This window comes from Arachis hypogaea, chromosome 18 (assembly GCF_003086295.3).
Source record: "Arachis hypogaea cultivar Tifrunner chromosome 18, arahy.Tifrunner.gnm2.J5K5, whole genome shotgun sequence".
In the NCBI taxonomy this organism is placed as follows: Eukaryota; Viridiplantae; Streptophyta; class Magnoliopsida; order Fabales; family Fabaceae; genus Arachis; species Arachis hypogaea.
Window position 1 is genome coordinate 42,486,062 of NC_092053.1, and position 21,114 is coordinate 42,507,175.

The 21,114-nt window shown below is 39.6% G+C and overlaps 1 non-coding gene across 1 annotated transcript; it reads left to right on the top strand.

Moving 5' to 3' along the window:
• The first annotated feature begins 20,529 nt into the window (after nt 1-20,529).
• On the top strand, nt 20,530-20,633 carry LOC112773846 (small nucleolar RNA R71). Its single transcript, XR_003188372.1, has one exon. It is a non-coding gene; the product is annotated as a small nucleolar RNA R71 (small nucleolar RNA).
• The last annotated feature ends 481 nt before the right edge of the window (nt 20,634-21,114 follow it).

Consider the following 21,114-nt stretch of genomic DNA (forward strand, 5'->3'; position numbering starts at 1 on the left):
GCTCATGTCCCACAAGCTTTCGGTCTACCCGGGGACCCGACCTGTACAACAAAGAAGATGCAAGCTCGGCCCAGAACGAGCCCTAATAGTAGAAGAGCAAGTACAGACGCTCCTGGAAGCCGGTTTCATCAGAGAAGTCAAGTACCCAACATGGCTAGCCAATGTAGTGCTAGTCAAAAAACAAAATGGCAAATGGAGAATGTGTGTCGACTATATCGACTTAAATAAGGCCTGTCCCAAGGACCCTTATCCAGTAGACTCCAGCTCGGGGTATCAATACTTGTCGTTCATGGACGCCTACTCGGGGTATAACCAAATCCCGATGTATGAGCCGGACCAAGAGAAGACGTCATTCATCACGCCCAGAGCTAACTTCTACTACGTGGTCATGCCATTTGGATTGAAAAATGCAGGAGCCACATACCAGAGGTTGATGAATAAGGTGTTCGCCTCCCACCTTGGAAGCCTAATGGAAGTATACGTCGACGACATGCTGGTGAAAACCGAAAAAGAAGTCGACCTCTTGTCAGATCTCTCACGAGTCTTTGACACCATAAGGTTACACGGGATGAGATTAAATCCTGCAAAGTGTGCCTTCACGGTAGAAGCAGGAAAATTTCTAGGGTTTATGCTGACACAAAGAGGGATCGAAGCAAATCCCGATAAGTGTAGAGCTATCCTGGAGATGAAAAGCCCGACTTGTTTAAGAGAGGTCCAACAACTGAATGGCCGACTTGCAGCCCTTTCCAGATTTTTGGCAGGATCAGCACTAAAATCCCTTCCACTGTTCTCCTTATTGAGAAAGGGATGTCAGTTCGAATGGACTCTTGAATGCGAGGAGGCGTTCCAGGAGTTCAAAAGATTCTTGAGCCAACCTCCTATCCTGACCCGACCTACAGCTGGAGAAGACCTCGTCCTATACTTATCTGTAGCAGACAAGGCCGTCTCATCGGCCCTGATAAGAGAAGACGAGGCCGGTCAGCACCCAGTATATTTCATCAGTAAAGTTCTACAAGGTCCTGAGCTAATGTACCACAAACTAGAAAAGTTTGCCTACTCCTTAGTAGTAGCCTCACGAAGGCTACGGCCTTACTTTCAAGCTCACACAATAAGAGTCCGCACGAACCAACCCATGAAGCAAATCCTCCAAAAGACGGATGTTGCAGGGAGAATGGTTCAATGGGCAATAGAACTCTCCGAGTTCAACTTGAAGTATGAAACTCGGACGGTGATTAAAGCCCAGTGCCTCACCGACTTCATTGCAGAATACGCAGGAGAGCAAGAGGAAAAACCAACTACATGGAAACTCTATGTAGATGGATCCTCAAACAAAACAGGAAGCGGCGCAGGCATAATATTGGTGGATGAAAGAGGAACCCAGATAGAGGTTTTCCTCAAATTTGAATTCCCAGCTTCAAATAATTAGGCAGAGTATGAAGCCTTGATTGCTGGATTGAAGCTGGCGGAAGAAGTCGGTGCCACAAAGGTGATGATATACAGCGACTCGCAAGTGGTGACCTCCCAGATAAGTGGAGAGTATCAGGCAAAGGACCCAAATATGAAGAGGTACTTGGAAAAAACTCTGGAACACCTTGGGCGCTTTGCAGAAACCGAGGTCAAACACATAACTCGGGATCTAAATAGCAGAGCAGACGCCTTATCCAAGTTAGCAAGTACCAAGCCAGGAGGGAATAACAGAAGCCTGATCCAGGAAACTCTCCAGGAACCCTCCGTAGTAAAAGAAAAAGACAAGCAAGAAGTCCTTGAGGTAGTCGGATTAAGCCTCGGATGGATGAACCCCTTGGTCGAATACATGAAATTCGACATCCTCCCGAAAGAGGAAAAAGAGGCCAAGAAAATCCGGAGGGAAGCACAACACTACACCTTGGTGAAAAATATTCTCTACAGGAGGGGGATATCAACACCATTGTTAAAGTGCGTACCGACCTCAAAAACCACCGAGGTGTTAGAGGAAGTCCATAGTGGGATCTGCGGAAATCATCTCGGAGCAAGGTCATTGGCTAGGAAAGTGATCCGAGCTGGATTCTACTGGCCGACCTTGCAGAAAGATGCGACCGAATTTGTGAAAAAGTGTCAACCATGCCAGATGCATGCAAATTTCCACGTGGCTCCCCCGGAGGAGCTCATCAGCATCACTTCTCCATGGCCCTTTGCAAAATGGGGAATGGATTTGTTAGGTCCTTTTCCCCAGGCGCCAGGACAAGTCAAATACCTGATCGTGGGAATAGACTACTTCACAAAATGGATAGAAGCAGAACCATTGGCCACCATCATCGCACAAAGAAGTCGGAGGTTCCTCTACAAAAATATCATCACAAGATATGGGATACCCTATTCCATTACTACAGATAATGGAACCCAGTTCACCGACTCTACCTTTAGAAGCCTAGTAGCCAGTATGAAAATCAAACACCAGTTCACCTCGGTGGAGCACCCGCAAGCCAATGGGCAAGCCGAGGCAGCCAACAAAGTCATACTGGCAGGGCTGAAGAAAAGATTACAAGATGCAAAAGGAGCCTGGGCCGAAGAGCTCTCACAAGTGCTATGGGCTTACAGGACAACCCCCCAGTCCGCCACTGGAGAAACGCCCTTCCGACTAGTCTGTGGCGTAGAAGCCATGATACCAATAGAAGTCAGCGAACAAAGCCCAAGAGTAATTTTCCATGACCAGATCGGAAACGTACAGGGGCACAAAGAGGAGCTCGACTTGCTCCCCGAAGTCCGAGAGAAAGCCCAGATAAGAGAAGCAGCGTTGAAGCAAAGGATGACTAGAAGGTACAACAAAAAAGTCATTCGAAGAGCATTCGCCCCGAACGACTTGGTCTTGATCAGAAACGACATTGGAGTCAACAAATCAGGGGAAGGAAAACTCGCTGCAAATTGGAAGGGACCATACAAAGTCAATGAAGTCTTAGGAAAAGGTTATTATAAAGTAACCGACCTGAACGGAACCGAGTTACCAAGGTCGTGGCATGCTTGTAATATGAAAAGGTACTACAGTTAAAAGCGAACTCTACTCCCTGATGTACTCTTTTCCCAACTTCATGATTTTTTCCCAAAAATCAAAGGGTTTTTTCTGGAGAAGGATTTTTTCTGGAGAAGGGTTTTTAACGAGGCATCATAGTAGAGGCTAAGGGAAATAGATTGTCAAAAACCCTTAGTAGCAATAAGGTACCTCCCCGATTAATAAAGATCTTTTTCATCTTACAAATATCTCTTATAAATTCCTTCTTTGTTTTCTCTTTTTTTCGACGAAACGCGCCGACTTAAACTCGACAAAATGTGAAAATCCCATGAACCGACCTAGATGGTCGTCAGGATAAAACGACGAGGTACAAGTCGGTGTAAAGAGGTTACAAAGGTTGATCATGATAAACTCCGAAACATTCCGACTCATAAGTCGAGATGGGAAACCGAGTAAAATAAAAATGACTCACAAAAGTAGCCTAAGTCATAAAAACTCAATAAAATAAAATTGAGTACGAGGAATAAACAAAAGAGATCGAAAAAAAACCCAGGTAAAGGTTAGAAAGCTGTCCTAAAAATCCTTAAAACAAAAAGGTTCAGAAAAGCAGACAAGCCAAAGAAAAGATTTTTCAGAAAAGATCAAGGGGATTTGAAAAATCACTATAAAAAAGCATGCACGCATAAGGTAACTTAAACCCTTATCCAAAAAAAGGGTATTTATTTTTAACTTAAACCCTTATTAAAAAAGGGTATTTTAAATATTTTGTTTACGGCTTTATAAGGCCAGAAGCAAATTGTTCAAACAGCACCAAACACAAATAAAAGTTTAAAAAGAGGGGGACCCACAGGCCGGGCCCCCAAATAGCCAACAAATTACTTTTTCGAAAGAGGAGTAGACGGATCACCACCACCAGAGTCAGGAAGAGTGCCACCAGGACCAGGGAGAGAGGTATCCATTGGAGACGAAGGAGAAGTCGGAGGAACTGCTGAAGAACTCGGAGCGTCCTTTGAGTGAGGAGGGGACTCAATGATCCTCTGCCCCCGAGTCTTCAATTCTGACTCGGAAACGATCATGGGAGCAGGGGGATCAACTATGGCACCGTCAAGGACAACTTTGTCAGGATCCAAAAGAGAAAGATCCAAGTCCGGAGCAATAACTCCAACTTGCTCCTTAAAGATCCTCCAAGCCTCCTCGGTAGCCTCGGCAATAGAGTCCTCCAACTCGGTGTATGCCTTCCGAGAATTCAGCAAATCATTCTTTACAGACACAAGATCTTCAAATAAACTTTGGTAGCTGTCCTGCGCTGTTTTCCCTCAAGCCCACCTCCATGTTGCATTGGGCTTGCAACTTCCTCTCCCTCTCCCGAAGGCCATCTCTCTCCTCCCTCAGCTTGGCGACCTCCTCCTTCAACCCCCTCTCATGCTCTTGATATACAAGAAGCCTTCCTTCCAGCTCCTCAACCTTCGAGGTTGAACCCAAAGAGCTAAGAGGAGCCTTCTCAAAAATATCTAAGAATTTACCACAAACACCCGCCGCCCTGAGACTCTCCTCAACCAAAGTGGTAAGGTGATTCCGAACAGATACATCATCCATTCTCATATGAGCATGGGGGTAGATGTACTTTCGGACGAATGCAAGGGCATCCGCCTTAACCTCACCCTCAAAAGAAGAGCCAGACTCTAAAGTCTTGCGCTTCCTCCTCTCGGACTCAGGAGAAGGTCGAGCGGAGGGGGGTGGCTGAGAGAAAGCTGAAGAAAAAATCACAATGGGCTGGGAAGGAGTCCCAACGTTCCGAGGAGGAGGAGGAGGAGAGATAACTGCCTTGGAGCCACCAGTCCTAGCCCGAGACATTGGTTTGGCCTCCTGGACTCTCTGGTAAGATTCCTGAGCATTCTTCTTCGCCATCTCTGCAAAAACAAGAAAGTAACAAAAAATCAAACAAGTCGGTACAAGAAATCACAAGTCGAAAGTAAAATTAGAAAAACAAAAGCTACCTAGTTGCGCCTGGATAAAAGTCGGAGACCCCTGGAGGAATTTCTTAGTGTCCAGATATGGGGCCCTCCCCCACACTTCTCGGAGGAACCCCACAACGGCCGCCTCCACTTCATTTAGGTCATCCAGACCATATTTCTCACAGGGGGAGGCCTCCAACCAGTATAGAGGAAAGCGAGGAGAAGCACTCTCATCCAAGAAAAAGGGGTGGTGACCCTCTACTGCTTGAACTTTGAAAAAATAGTTTTTGAAATCATGAAAGGACTCATCAAAAAGGGTGAAAACTCTCCGACCTTGAATGGCTCGGAAAGACACCCACTGTTGCTTATTATTCAGCCCACTGAAGGGCTTGGTCATATGGAAGAGATAGAAGAAAACCCTCAGAGAAGTCGGGAACTCCAAGGCCTGGCTGATGAATTGGTAAATTTTCAAAAAACCCCAAGAGTTGGGGTAAAGCTGAGTGGGAGCAACTCGGCAGTGACGCAAAACAAACATCTCAAAATTTGAAAAAGGAAGAAAAACACCCAAACGGGTGATCCTACACTCATACATAAAGAAAAAATGAGGGGCCGCTTCATTGGCCCTCCCGAAGCAAACCCAGTCTTCTGGACCCGGGACTACCAACTCATACTTCGGCTCGTCCTCCTCAGAAGTACAAATTCTGTGGCGAGTACGAAGATGGGTGATAAACTCAGTATCGACCGAAGGTTCCTCCCCTAGGACCGTGACATCAACCCACTGAGAAAGAACATCTACGGAAGCCATTTTCTTTCTTTTCTTGAAAAGGTGACGAAAACCTACAAAGGAAAAGGAAAAGGAAAATAAAAAAATACGGTCTCTAAAGGGAGGGAATACGGAACTAAACAGAAGTCTACAAACCAACTTATCTATCTACAAAATAAAGGCATGCAAATAGAAAAGCATGTTACAGAAGGAGAAAAAACTAAAACTAACCTTTATCTGAAAATGAGGGTTGGAGGAAGTAAAAGCCTTCCAACACAAGAGTGCAGCACGAACAGATGAAGAGAAAATTTGAAAAATCGCAGAAACGAAACAAGGAAAGAAAGGGAAGGTATTTATAAGTACGTTAGGGGCACAATGGTAAAAATGGGGCAGTCATTAATAAAGATGCACTGTTACCAAGACCATCAATCCCTACGCACATCCCTAACGGACACGACGTTTGAGTAGATGTAACTGTCAGAACCAAAAGGTCACGAAAAGTCACGTCGGTTTTAGACCATCACGTCGGTCCCCCAACAAGTCGGTTACAACCCCGAGTAGAATACTCGAACCCAAGTCTTAAAAAATTGGGCTCGAGTAGGGGCACTGTTCATACCCTGGCCCAATGATAAGGCCCAGGTCTAAATAAAAGGCCCAATCCTAAAGGATGAGCCCCGCATTCCACCCACCTTCCTCCCAGGAAGTCGGTTCCTACCACGACTTACTCTAAAGAAGTCGGGGACGAGAGTTAGCTGGCAGATAAACACTCGTTTGAATGAGTAATTGCCCCTAGAATCTCTCTAACCACTTCTAGGAGCCATATCTTAACCTCCCTAAGATAAAGGGACGGTTAACACCCTAAAAAAGTGGCACTACTTCAACGGTAGTTATTGGTTCACCACTATAAGTACACTGACATCCCTAAGGTATCTCTAAGCCCAATACTCTCTAGACCTGTTTTGCTCCCTTTGCTGACTTCGGCATCGGAGTGTCTTTGCAGGTACCACCCCCCTCACCTCTCACGAACAGGTCGGACGGAGCCTGGGGATCGTTAATCCATCTGCAGGCCTCCTTTCTCATACGTTAGGGCTGACCAATACTGTCCAACCCATTAATATCCGGTTACCCATCGTAACAAATATTATTTTGAGTTGATTTTTAAAAAAAACACTAATTTCGTTTAAATGAGAATTGATCATTCTAAATTTCTAATGAATATCTAATATAAAATTTTTAAATTGGCGATTAAGTACCAAAAGTTGAGTAAAAAATTATTATGGAGTCAAATTTAATAATCTAATAGGGGTAAATAAATATTATTATCATATATTACTAAAAAAAATTTCAAATTGTAGTGGGGGCGCTTGCCCCATACCAATACACTTGGATCCATCCCTGCTTACACATTTATATTTATTTAAAATGTTCTAAGACTTTTTTAAGACCTTGTCTTTCAACATTTTTCAGAGTATTTTCGTACCTTTAAGTATTTTATGAAATAGTCTAAAATATTTTAGATCTTTTAAGTTTTAAATATATATCGTTAACAGTAATATTCTAAAATTTACAGGAATAACAAGCTATTAATGGAGGACAGCTTCATAGTGCATAATTTGCATGCAAACATTTTCTGCTTAATATTAAATGCAATAAGGCCAAGAGTTGCACATTCTTGTAGCTATGGAATCTTTTTAAGATTTCAGAGATGAGGTAAAATTAGTTTTAAGTTTTTAACTTGTATAACGACACTTATGCTCCCCCAACACAAGACAAGCATTGTATTCAAGTGGTCTCATAGGAAAAGTCACGTGTGAACTTTAAACACACCCCATGTACCATAGCATCAATTAATTACATGACCTATTTTTCCTTTTCCTTAGAGACAACGTTACATAATTGGCCTTAAAAGAGGCAACATTCATGGTACTTGTGAGGAGGACAATGATGAACCAAATCATAGAGAAAAAAAAAGGTAGGTCAAAAATCAACCTTCTAAAAGTTCAATATACCTTTTCATCAATTTCATTCAGAAGTGGTATTATTGGCAGTGGGCACAACATAAATTTGTGCAAAACGTGAACAAATTACATGGCAGTAGATGTCGATTTTTTAAAATTTGAACCACAGGAAAAATAAGTCATCAATAATTGTGTTATTTGTTCTGACTTCTGTGTGTTAAAATTAAAAACAACACATGCCCGCGCACACTAAATATTCTCAAAAATGAAAAAAAAAAAAATAATAAGTGCGTTGTTAATGGCTAGCACTTTATCTTGTCAATAAATGTTAGTGTCCTAACATTTATAACTTTTGGTCCAATGGAGAGTGATGGATCTAATAAGTGGAATCAAGTGTGGCGAGACAACATTTGTGGCTAAAAAATTTTGATATGGAAATAAAATGAGTGATATATTTTAATATGGTAATTTTTGGTATTTTTTAAAATTGTAGGAGTACACAAATTGGAGGGTCTGATTTGTGTTTAAAAAGTTAAAAAAATTCAGAGTAAAAAATTTGAAAAAATTCAGAGTACACAAATCGGACCATGCGAGTTGTTTGATTTTAAAATTTTGCTTAATAAATCGCATGGTCCGACTTGTGGTTAGGCAAATATGAATTTCGGAAGCTAGAAAACGGACCCTCCGAGTTATTTGTTGTTATCAATTTTTTTATAAAAGGAAGAACTCGCATAGTCTGAGTTCTATTCACTGACACCACATGGCTGTGAAGTACCTGTATTCCCCACATTCGAGTCTAACACCACTTTTTCTTCCATATTCAAATTAAAAAGTGAACATTTATTTTATGGCTTTGTCTTAGATGGAAAAGTATATTTAGATTCTTCATAGTCTAGAAAAAAAAATTATAAAAATAAAATAGTAAATTACATAAATATTCTCATCTTTTTTTTTTCTTTTCACATTTTTTCAGATAGAAGCTTTGGTGGACTCCATTAGTGGTGGATCTGACCATTGCTACCCAACGGCGGTGACGGCGACCACCGCGACGGCTCCTGTTCTCCTTTCTCGTCGCAGTTCTTCCTCCTTTAGTGAACAGCGTCGACGGCGACGGATCTCTCTCCCTCGCGCTCGTTCTTGACAACACTGGAAGTGGCGAACGGCGATAGCCTGACGACTCCATAGACGATGACTGCAAGACGCGGATGAACGACGGTGAGGACGGCGCACGCAGAGGCAGCCCGTGAAGATGACGACGACGGCGGTTCGATGACAGCAAGATGCGGATGAACGACGGCGAGGACAGCACACGCAGAGGCAGCCCGAGAAGATGACGACGACGGCGGCTCTTCGTGGTGGTCGTGCTCCATTTTTCAACGACGTCGCGAAGGGGTGATGGAGAAAAAATGAAAGGAGGGGACAAAGGACAAAAATATAATTTTAAAATAGAAGTATTTGTAAAAATATTTAAATATAAATATAATTATTATATTATTAATAAAAGTTTTAAATTTTAGTCGTCGATTCAAAAATTTAATGGCCATGATTTATAGAAAATTTTAGACCACCAAAAATCTAAATATACTTTTTCCATTGAAGAAAGCTCCTTGTTTTATTTTATTTATTGTGGGGTAGGAAAAGAGGGGTTTTATAGAACATGAGAAAGGTATGAAGAAAAAGTGAATCAATGGCGGCCAAAAGCCATCTATCCAAGTCCTCATCTTGTTTCAATTACTGTAAGGCCAATTTGATTGTTCATAGTTGCCATAGTTTTAGTTTTGTATAATGACTTGAACAAGGCAAAACTTGTGCTTATTATATATTAGGATAAAGTATACTTTTTGTCCCTGAAGTTTGACAAAAGTTTCAAAAATAACCCTAAGTTTTATTTTGTTTCAATTTTGTCTCAAAAGTTTTCGATTTGCATCAAATATACCCTTGGCGGCTAATTTTTCAAAAAATTCAAGACTAATTCAACAACAATTTCATAAGAATAAACCTCAACACAAGCAAATAAAGCATCATTTTCATGCATTATTGTTAGATTGGTCTTAAATTTTTTGAAAATTTAGCCGTCGGGGGTATATTTGATGCAAATCAAAAACTTCTGAGACAAAATTGAAACAAAATAAAATTTAAGAGTATTTTTGAAACTTTTACCAAACATCAGGGACAAAAAATATACTTTACCCTATATATTATCATATGTGTGGCATTTTGGTGTACTTATTTCAGGTTATAACCAGTTTTCATCAAATAATAAATCTTCTGACAAAATAAAATAAAATAAGTTAAGTGTATCTAACACCTACCATTGTATAAACAAATTAAATAAATTCATATCAACATCATACAGATTGTTTTTACATCGTTCGTACAAACTCGATCCTTAACGAGGAGAAAAACAAAAAATTTGTAATCCATTCCATCACATTGTCATTAAACACATACCAAAATTCATATGAATTTTTAATTATAATAATTACAATTTAAAATATACCAAACATAACACACTAAAACAACCCACACCAAACATGCAACACATTAATAAGTTCGTAAGAAAAGCATTATTCTACATATTAAAGAAAACTATTGAAATTATGGAGCTCTGCCCTGCAATCAAAATCAACACTACTTCAAGTCCGTTGGTAGTTCTCAAAAGTTGTTTCTTATATGCCTATTCTACCATATTGCCTACTTGAGCATTTTAGATTTAAGCATACCACTACCTCATAACATGCATGTCTCGGTCTAGCTATAGCCACTGCACCCAATTGTTATTATTATTACTTGCTTCTTGTATCCATTTCTTCCTCTCTTTGAACTCATCTTTTTTCCTACATATATTTTGAATGTTCCAACACCTAATGCAGGTTTCTTGAGTATGAAGTTCTTTAGCGGTACCTGCATGAACTCACACCCCATGCCATTCATATAACACCTATATGTATATACTAGCTTCGTAAGGACTCCTGTTGCCGCCACCTAAACACATTACACCTCTCTCAAACCCATTGAATCAATTTTTTTGTAAATTAGTTTCTTCTAGCTCGACTGGGAGAGACAAACGACTATGTACCAAACGTCAAATAATTAATTCCTTTTATATTGCCATCAAGGATCAATTATTTACCGTATGTAACATTACAAAGTACATGGAAAAAAGACGAATTTAATACATATATGAAGGTTTTAGAATGGTATAAAGAATGGGGTTAAATCTATGGCATCTTTTTTGTGGTTTTTTGTCTTTTTAGAGAAATTTTGTTGTTGAAGTATGTCAAGTAAAAAATCAGGAGACAATTTTATTTTGTCTTTTCACAATTTGTTCAAAAACAAAGCAATTTGTTGGTGTAAAATAGCTGTGATATCTGAGAACCATATAAAGCAGGAGACATTTTTATTTTGTCTCTTATCGCAGAAAATCAGAAGAGAGTAGAGAAGAGAGAATCACACAGTCATATATCCTGGTTCAGTTACCATGTGCAATGTGATCTATATCCAGTCTCTCTCACATCAGTAATGGTATTTTTGTAAAACCCAATAAATTAATACATAATTAACTAATATATTAATTATGAGTCAAAGAAATTAAAAAAATTTTTCTAATATGAAAAAGTAAAAAACTTAAAATACGAATTAAAACACTAATTTTAAATATTTTGGTTTAAAGTTGGCCAATAGGCTAAACTAGTTGAATCGGGTCCAAATTGGACCCAAACCCAACATATAAAACCCTAGCTTAGCCACTCTCCCCTTCATTCATACAGAAACATGTTGAAGAGGAAGAGGAGAATCAAGAACACAAACCCTTATCCACTTCAAATTTCAATCTCTCATAACTTTTTCTGCAGAGCTCTGATTGGTGTGCCGTTTGCAGCCATGTGATCACCTCGCCGAGCTCTTCAATTATATCCAAACAAAGTGGTAAGAATCTCTGAATTTCGTGTCTAGATCTCTATTTCCTTTATTTGTGCAAATTTGATTTGGATATTGAGAGATTTTCATGATTTTGGTGGTTTAGGTGCAGTATAGCATTGGGTGATTGTTAAGTTTTGCCCCAATCATTGGTGGATAAGGTAAGAAACCACTAAATCCTTGTGAATTGATGAATTAATAAACCCTAATGTTTGATTTTAATACATTGTATGAAATTAGATTGAATACATATGAATTAGAGTACTTGGAATAAAGTTTTGGTGGCTGGAACTTATTGGATTTGATTCAGAGTCTTGGAAGCTTGAATTGTGGAGTTTTGAGTTTGGAAAAAATCGGTCAAGGTATGGTTTCGGTTTCTTGTAGATAATATATAATGCTGTGTGAAACTTAAGCTAGTAACCCTTAAGATAGGTTTGAATTATATGAATTGGTTAATTGATGAATGAAAATTATTGAATTTGGTGTTGAATGTATAAATTGTGAAGTTGGTAGTTTTGTGAGTGAAATTATTGAATGAGGTTGATGTTGAAGATTGAAGTTGATAAAGTGAAATTGGATATGATGAACAATGATTGTGGTGTTATTGAATATGATAATTTTGATTTTTAATGATGATTGATGGAAAATTTGATTGAAATTTGAATGGTAGATTGAATTAGTTTGAAAGTGAGTGTTTAGGTTTGGGTTAAATGGGTTGATAATTTGAAAATAATACTTGTTAGCTGTTGAAGGGGTTGAATTTGGTATGGTTGATATTGATTTGGGTGTAGTTGGGTTGATTTTGAAGAAAACTAGAGGATTTGGCAATTTTTGGTAAAATCCTATTTTTAACTAATTTCGACAGGTCATAACTTGGTTTTCGGACCGCCAAAGTCTTGTAAAACTTGTCTTGAATAAAATAATTTTTAACAAAAAAGTTATGCACGTTTGAAGTTTGGTGTGAAAAATTGATTTTCTGAACTTAACAGCTTTTTAGCAAAACTGACATGCTTGCGTACACGACAGTGTCACGCTATGCAAGTATTGGGCTCTGTTCAGATATCTCGCGTACACAAACATGGTCTCGTGTATGCGGCACTAGAAAATCCGCAATCTCACGTATGCGGTAGTGCCACATGATGCGTGGATTGCTCCCTGCCTCATGAGCTCGCAGACATGGTCTCACGTACATGACATTGTAAAATTTTAAATTCTCGTGTACGCGGGTGGCATGCATACGCATGGCCCCTGTTTTGCTAAAATTGCAATTTTGAGCTTTCAACCTTTCCTCTAGCTTTCTAAATCTCCGTAAACACTGTTTAAAATTCTCTAGCTAGTGCTTAGTCTTTGTGGGAGGAGCGAGAGAGTATTGGGTGAAATAAAAGGGGTATTTTTGGTTATGAATTTAGAGCTGATGACTTAGGATTGTAGAGTATTGTGGGTTGATTAGCTAGAATATTTTGTGGAGTGTACTAAGTAGATTAAAGAAGACATATCGGAGTATAATAGAGATACGTTTGAAGAAGAAAATTTTGATTATGAAACTAAATTGGGCATGGTTGTTTCATCTTGAGCACTCTTTCTTGAAAATGCGACCCCAGTGAAATGATGGAAAGTGAGGATCCCCTTCTTTGTTCCTCCTAGTATTTCAAAATCGCCTCCAGCAGGATAGTGGGAGGTTAGGATCCCCTCCTTTGTTCCTCCTAGATATATGAGAACATACCTCCTGGATAGACGCAAGGGTGTGGTTCGTCCCACTTGCTCCGAGTTGGTTGTTGAGGGTCTCCGAGTAGATGCAACGGTGTAGTTCGCCCCACTTGCTCTGAGTTAAAATGGTTTGAGCTTTCTAGGTAGACGCAACAGTTGTGATTTTGTCCCACTTGTTCTAAGTTGGTAATTGATATTTATCTGAGTCACGAGTCTCTCTTGGTAAACGCAGTGGCTCGCCCCCCACTTGCTCCAGGTTGAGATTTGAGATTCTGTTGACCCTCTGTCGCAAGATGTGGCCGGATACTTATACCTTTCCGGACGAATCCCCCAATGAGATGATAAATTAATGATTATATATATGCAAAGACTCTTAGGGATGCGCACACGCAGGGACTGTCTAGGATTCGGTACCGGACATGTCGGGTTTGGTTGTATAACCGACAGATAAGACTCATCGACCATAGGGTAGACATGCATCATGTGCATTGTATGATTTGTTTGAGTATGTATGTTGTGTTTGGGTTTGCCTAATTGTTTATCTATATTTATATGCTATGTGACTTAAATGTTGTATCTGTTTTCTTAATTGTGTATTACTTGTATACTTTGTATGTGTTTGCTTTGAGAGATCCCTCATGCTGGTGGAGGTGACGCTGAGGGTTGTTTCAAACTGGCGATTAGGAGGTTTGTAGAGAACTGGAATTGAAGAGATAGATTAGAATCCCTAGGTAGAATTACCATATTTCTAGTTAGTGAGAACTCTAGGCTTTGATCTAGGTTGTAGAAGTTTAGGATTACCTTTGGCTTTTTGGAGCCTGATATCTTATCTATTGGGCACTGTTACCATACTGAGAACCCCCGGTTCTTATTCCATATGTATTTGTTATTTTTCAGGTGCAGGACATGAGACACATCACTGAGCGTGTTGGAGACTTCTTAAAAAACGAAGATATACTTTTGGGGCTTTCATTTTATGTACTTAGCTTATATATATTCTTCACTGCTGCATTAAAACTTGTATTCTCCCTCTTAGAGGTTGATTCAGATATTCAGGATTGGTATTTTGTCTTTTGGTTTAATTTTGGATTGTATATATATATTTTTCTAGCCATCTTTTGCTTCGCAGGTCGAGTTTAGAGCTTGATTAGGTATCTCTGTATTGGAACTCTCTCTCTCTCTCTCTCTCTCTCTTTCTATATATATATATATATCGATTTTCTGTGTAAGCCTTCTATCTTAACGCTGATGCGCATAAACTTGTTATGCTACGATTTAGGAAATTGCACGATCGGCAAAATTCCTTCCGGCAAGTGCACCGGTTATCGTCAAGTAAAAACTCACAATAGAGTGAGGTCGAATCCCACAAGGATTGGTTGAGTGAGCAATTCGGATTAGAAGTATGTTCTAGTTGAGCGGAATCACGATTTAGATGAGAATTGCGGAATGTAAAATTGCATGAATTAAAGAGCGAGAAGCTAAATTGCTGAAATTAAAAGGGATGGGGGTGATTGCATGAATTTAATTGCAGAATGTAAAGAGAAAGTGGTAAATCAGAAATGGGGAGTTCATTGGGTGTTAGGAGATATTGAGATCTCCGAATCAAAACAACTTTTATCCCTTCTTCAACCAATGCATTCATTGAATTTTGCTTGGCAATCTTATATGATTGGATCCCAATCCCTTGGCTCACCAATTCTCTCTAAAAACAAACAAATTCCCAATCCCTTGGTTTAAATGTTCATAAGAAGAGATGATGCTCGATCACTGATTATACCACACAGTTTCATGAACCACAATTTGGTAGGATTACATGTCACAATATCCATCCAAACCCCAATCCAATTCACTGTGAGAAAGCTTCTCTAGCATGAATCCTCCATTCCTTTCCCAAGGTTCCGAAGGATTCCAATTATGGGTAGTTTCTTTCCCAAGACAACTACCCAATGGAATTAGATCGAGAAGCTTTCTAACAAAATTCAAGAGAAAAGATTGAAGAAGAAGATAAAACTATTATTGATTCATTGAATTACAATAGAGCTCCCTAACACAATGAAAGGGGTTTAGTGAGTCATAGCTCTGAATTCAATTACAAACTTAAAAGAAAATGATCCAAAGTTCTTTGTGTGTAAAAACTCCCTTACTAACTTAAATTCTATCCTATTTATACACTTTCTAAATTGAGCTTCTGTTGTGTTTCTTGAGCTTTGAGGCCTTTCCCTGATTTCCTTTTGCTTTGGGTTTATGGTCCATAATCCTGATGAGGCTGTGATCCAATTCTGTAACATTCATTGAGCAAACTTAGTGATAAACAAGTAATGACACAAGACTCAACAAATTAAAGCTCTAGACTCATCAATCCTTCAGGCCCAATCCCATAAACATGATATTCAATTGGGTTTCATACCATAATACGTTTAAGTTAATGTTTGTGCTCAAATGCTAACTTAAACTTCAATATATTTGGCCCAGAAACCCCTTTCAAAAAGTGGCGTTTAAGTTGAAGTTTAAGTTTCAGTTTAACGTTAAACTGAAACTTAAACGTGGAAATGGAAGAAAGCAACCCAGGAGTGTGAAATGTCGAACACGTTTAAGCTTCAGTTTAAGGTTAAACTGAAGCTTAAACGTGGAAATGAAGAAAGCAACCCTGGAGGAGCAATTGGGTCGAACACGTTTAAGCTTCAGTTTAAGGTTAAACTGAAGCTTAAACGTGGAAATGAGAAAGCAACCCTGGAGGAGAGAAATAGTCGAACACGTTTAAGCTTCAGTTTAAGGTTAAACTGAAGCTTAAACGTGGAAATGAGAAAGCAACCCTGGAGGAGGGAAATAGTCGAACACGTTTAAGCTCCAGTTTAAGGTTAAACTGGAGCTTAAACGTGGAAATGCTCCTGGTGCCTTTCTTACTTCTGGCGTTTAACCTCCAGTTTAAGGTTAAACTGGAGGTTAAACGTGGAAATGCTTCCTGGTGAGAATTGTGTCGAACACGTTTAAGCTCCAGTTTAAGGTTAAACTGGAGCTTAAACGTGGAAATGCTCCCTTGGTGAAATTCTCATTCTGGCGTTTAACTTCCAGTTTAAGGTTAAACTGGAGGTTAAACGCCAGTTCCAGCATTTCTTAGCCTTCATGATTCTGGTGTTTAAGCTCCAGTTTAAGCTTAAACTGGAACTTAAACTCCACATGTGATATTCAAGCTTCCTTTATTGATTTTGTTGCTTCCTTGCCTAGCCTCTTCTTCCCTGAAATCATCCAAACAATTGCATCAAAGTCTTGCAAAATTTCATGAGAACTCTTCCATTCATAGCATTCAAGTAATATAACTAAAAACTCATGGAATTTGCATCAAAATCATACTGTTTGGATGGTTCATTGCTTTGTTATTCATTTAACCATTCTTGGTTACTTTAAGCTCAAGAAAATGCATAAAACAACTAAAACTAACAGAAAATTGCTAGTGAAACTAGCCTAAGATGCCTTGGCATCACAACACCAAACTTAATACTTGCTTGTCCCTAAGTAAGTCCTGAGTTATTTGAGAAGAAAGTATGAAACAGAAAGCAATTACATTGGCTATATTAGCAAGCATTTGAAGTTCATCAGAAGGGTTTTATGCAGAAAGTTGCAGTATCACTTTTTCATTCTTATCAGGTAAAATTATCACTTTTTCATTGCATCCATCAAACACTGCTATGGCCTCTTGTTATTCTTATGTCCTTGGCACTTTTCTCTTCTTTGTTTTTCTTTTCTTTTTCTTAGAGCTCCTTTGCTCCTTGTTTGCTTAGTGTCATGTGTTGCACAAGCCTGTGGCATTTTCTTTTTCTTATCAGTGCACTACACATATCCACTACAGGCATTTTAGTTCACATTTCTTCTTGAGACATTGGTGCCCAGCACCTCTTTGTGTGACTAAATGTTTTGTATTTAGGTTGCTCTTGATAATGGACTTTTGGTTGATAATCCCGGGTTAGTTAACCCAAGTTACCAAGTGTTGAAACACTCCTCAGAACCTATTCATCCAAGCATATCCTTAATACATAAACACCACAGGCATTTGTCTCAAAAGTTCAAACCATTGGTGCCTAGCTTATTTTCTCAATTTTTTTGCTTTTTGGTTGCCCTTTTTCAGTGGCTTTTTCTTCTTCTTTTTCTTTCTTTTTCATGGCCAAAGACATTTATTCATCAAGATCCATAGACAGTTTTCAATTTCTACACAAAAAATGATAATTCTACACTCTATTTCCAGTGATCTGACTAAACAATCAAGCATGCATACCACCACTTAATTCTACTTGATTTGTCACTAATTGAGCCAAGTTACTTTTGTTCAAACTTTTCTTTTATTTTTGGAAACAGAACAAGCATGGCAAGCATTTGTTTAAGAAGGTGAAGTTATATCCAAACATCTAGGCATTCACTTTATTCAAAGCAATAAACAGACAAACATACTAGAAACTTCACATTCCAGAAAGATTCAACAATTACAGTTTAAACCAGAACAAGCATGCTTTTGTTTGCCCTTTTTAAAGAATTGTCAAGGAACAACACCACCTTATGAAATTCCTTGTTTTCTCTTTGTTGCCAGGAAACAATTTGATTTCTCCTTCTTCTCCTAGTTGTTGCTTCATGCTTTAAGATCCTTGTTTCCTTTCCTGCAAAGAGTGATGAAGTTGCTTGCTTCTCAATCACTTTAGTGGTTAGCTCAACTATGTATGGGTAAGTGTCTGAGTCTTAAGTTGGTGTGTGAACACCAAACTTAGTCTCCTACTTACTTCTCTGTTCTTTGAATCCTTGAATTCTCCTTGGAATGAAGTTGCTGCTAAGGATTTTAAGCATTTCTGTGATTGCTTAGAATGGTTGTTCCTTTCATATAATTCAAAGGTTGTTGTGTTCAGTCGATCTTTATGGTGGAACACCAAACTTAGAGTCACACATTCCCCTTTGAATTATTGATCCACGAATTCATTGTTTGGTGTGAAACACCAAACTTAATTCTTTGCAATGCACAGAAACTACTTCACCCTTTTTATTGAAACAAATAAAAGAAACAGCAAAGGGGTATTACCTCAGGTTGGGTTGCCTCCCAACAAGCGCTTCTTTAACGTCACTAGCTTGACGGTTGTCCCTTGTTAGGGTGGATTGTAGTGCTTGATGTCTTCTCCTCTCACTATGAAAACGTCCCCATTTGATTCCTTCATGACTTCTAAATGTTCCATAGAAAGAACTTTCCTGATTGTGAACACTTGAGGGAGCTGGGAAGGAATGGTTTTGAGGCCAGGTGGGATTGGCAGATAATGACTTGATATCACTTTATCTCCCGGAGAGAAACCTTCAGTGGGAATTTTCTTGTTTCTCCACCCTCTTGGCAATTTCTTTACAATTCTTCCCCTTCTCTTGATGATTTCTTCATTGACCCTTATGCCAGGAGGATCCTTCTGATCTGTTTCTATTGATTCTTGTGGCTTTAACTCTTGCAATTCTTGTTTGCCTTCCAAGGACTGTTTCAGAGTTTCAGTTGCTGGATTGCTTTCCTCCAAACACAGATGGCTACTATCATCCTTAGGCTTTTCAGGTTCTGGTTCAGGCTCAGATGCAGGTTTGAAAACATTGAAAATGAGCTGTTTATCATGTATTCTCAAGATTAGCTCTCCTTGTTCTACATCTATGAGCGCTCTAGCAGTGGCTAGAAATGGCCTTCCCAGAATGATAGGGTGTAGGTAACTTTCCTCCATGTCCAAAATGACAAAGTCTGTGGGGAAGAAATAATTTCCCACTTTCACCAGCACATTTTCTACTACCCCTTCAGCTTGCTTCTGAGTTTTGTCAGCCAGTTGTATGATTACATCAGTGGATCTCACCTCATTCAGTTGTAGCCTCTTCATAAGAGTCAGAGGCATCACATTTATGCTAGCTCCTAGATCACAGAATCCTCTGTCAATTTTTGTTTCCCCTATGATGCAGGGGATATGAAAACTTCCTGGGTCTGTTTTCTTAGAGATTATGTCCTTCTTGATGAGGGCACTGCATTCTTTGTTCATTATTACAGTTTGTCCTCCCTTCAAAACTCTTTTCTTGCTCAGCAATTCTTTTAAATACTTGATATGTGTAGGCATCTGCTGGAGAATCTCAAGAAAGGGCATATTGATATGGAGAGACTTAAATGTCTCTAAAAACTTTGAATAGGTTTTCCCTTTTTCACCTCCTCCTAACCTCTGAGGAAATGGTGCTTTTGGTTGGTATGTTTCCAGCATGCCTTTTTGCAGTTCCTTGGCTTGCTCAGTTTCACTTTCCTGCTTAGCTTCTTCCACACCTTCCTTCAAGATTTCTGGCTCCTGTTCTGAGGGTCTGATTCCTTCTTCTTCTGAGACTTCCTTCAATATGGTGATGGCCTTGCATTCTTCCCATCTCACTCCCTTTTGTTCCCCTTTAGGATTCTTTTCTGTGTCACTAGGGAACACTGTAGTTGACTTGGGGGCCTGCTGAGATAGCTCTCCTACTTGAGACTCCATCCTCTTGAGTTTTTCACCATGGTTCCTTAAGGTAGATCTCACATCATCCCTAAAGCTTTTCAACTCACTTATGTCCTGACCCATGGTTGCAAGCATTCCTTCTATCCTGTTTAATTGATCTTGAAATTGTTGGTTCGGATTAGGTTGGGTAGGTTGATTATTTTGGCCATGATATGATGGTTGGGAGTAAGTGTTTTGTGTGGCTTGGTATGATCTTTGGTTGGAGTTTTGGTATGTGGAATTGTTATGTTGGTTATGGTTGTAAGGTTTGTGGTTTTGTGGTTGGGTTTGTTGGTTCCCCCACCCAAAGTTTGGGTGGTTTTTCCATCCTGGGTTGTAAGTGTTGGAATGTGGATCATATGATTGCCTTTGTTGGTTTCCCACATAGTTGGCCTTTTCCCAATCACCTCCTTCAGTGCTTACTTCCTCTTGATCTTGTGTGTGTATTGCAGCCACTTGCTTTGTTTCTAATTTCCTGGTGAGCTCTGCTAGTTGCTTGGCAAACACCTTGTTTTGGGCTAAAATTGTATCAACATGGTTCAGCTCCATGACTCCCTTAGTGTTGTGTCTCTCTGAAGCGTAGTAATACTCATTCTCAGCCACTGTCTCAATCACTTCAATGGCTTCTTCCACAGTCTTTTTCCTGTTCAATGAACCTCCTGATGAATGGTCTACAGCCTTCCTTGATTCATAAGAAAGTCCATCATAGAAAATATGCAATTGCACCCAGTCATGGAACATGTCTGGTGGGCATTTCCTTGTCAAATCCTTGAATCTCTCCCATGCCTCGTAGAGAGTTTCACCATCTTGTTGTCTAAAAGTCTGAACCTCAGATCGAAGCCTATTGACCTTTTGTGGGGGGTAGAAACGTGCCAGAAACTTGCTTTCCACCTCATCCCAGGTTGTTAGGCTCCCCCTTGGGAATGATTCCAGCCACTTAGCTGCCTTGTCCCTAAGTGAAAATGGGAACAAGAGCAGTTTATAGGTATCTTCCTGGACTCCATTGGACTTCACAGTGTCGCAAATTCTCAGGAATTTTGTGAGATGTTGGTTTGGATCTTCATTAGCACTCCCACCAAATGAACAATGATCCTCCACAAGTGATATTAGCTGTGGTTTGAGTTCAAAATTGTTGGCCTGAATGGGTGGTTTCTGAATGCTGCTACCACAATTCCCAGAGGTTGGGTTTATGTATGAACTAAGAACCCTCCTCTCAGGAATGGCATTGTTTCCATCAGTCCTCTCATGATTGTGAACTTCTCTATCCATGTTGAGATCTAAAGCTTCCTCAAAATTGTCCTCAGATTCTCCTTCAGATTCCTCT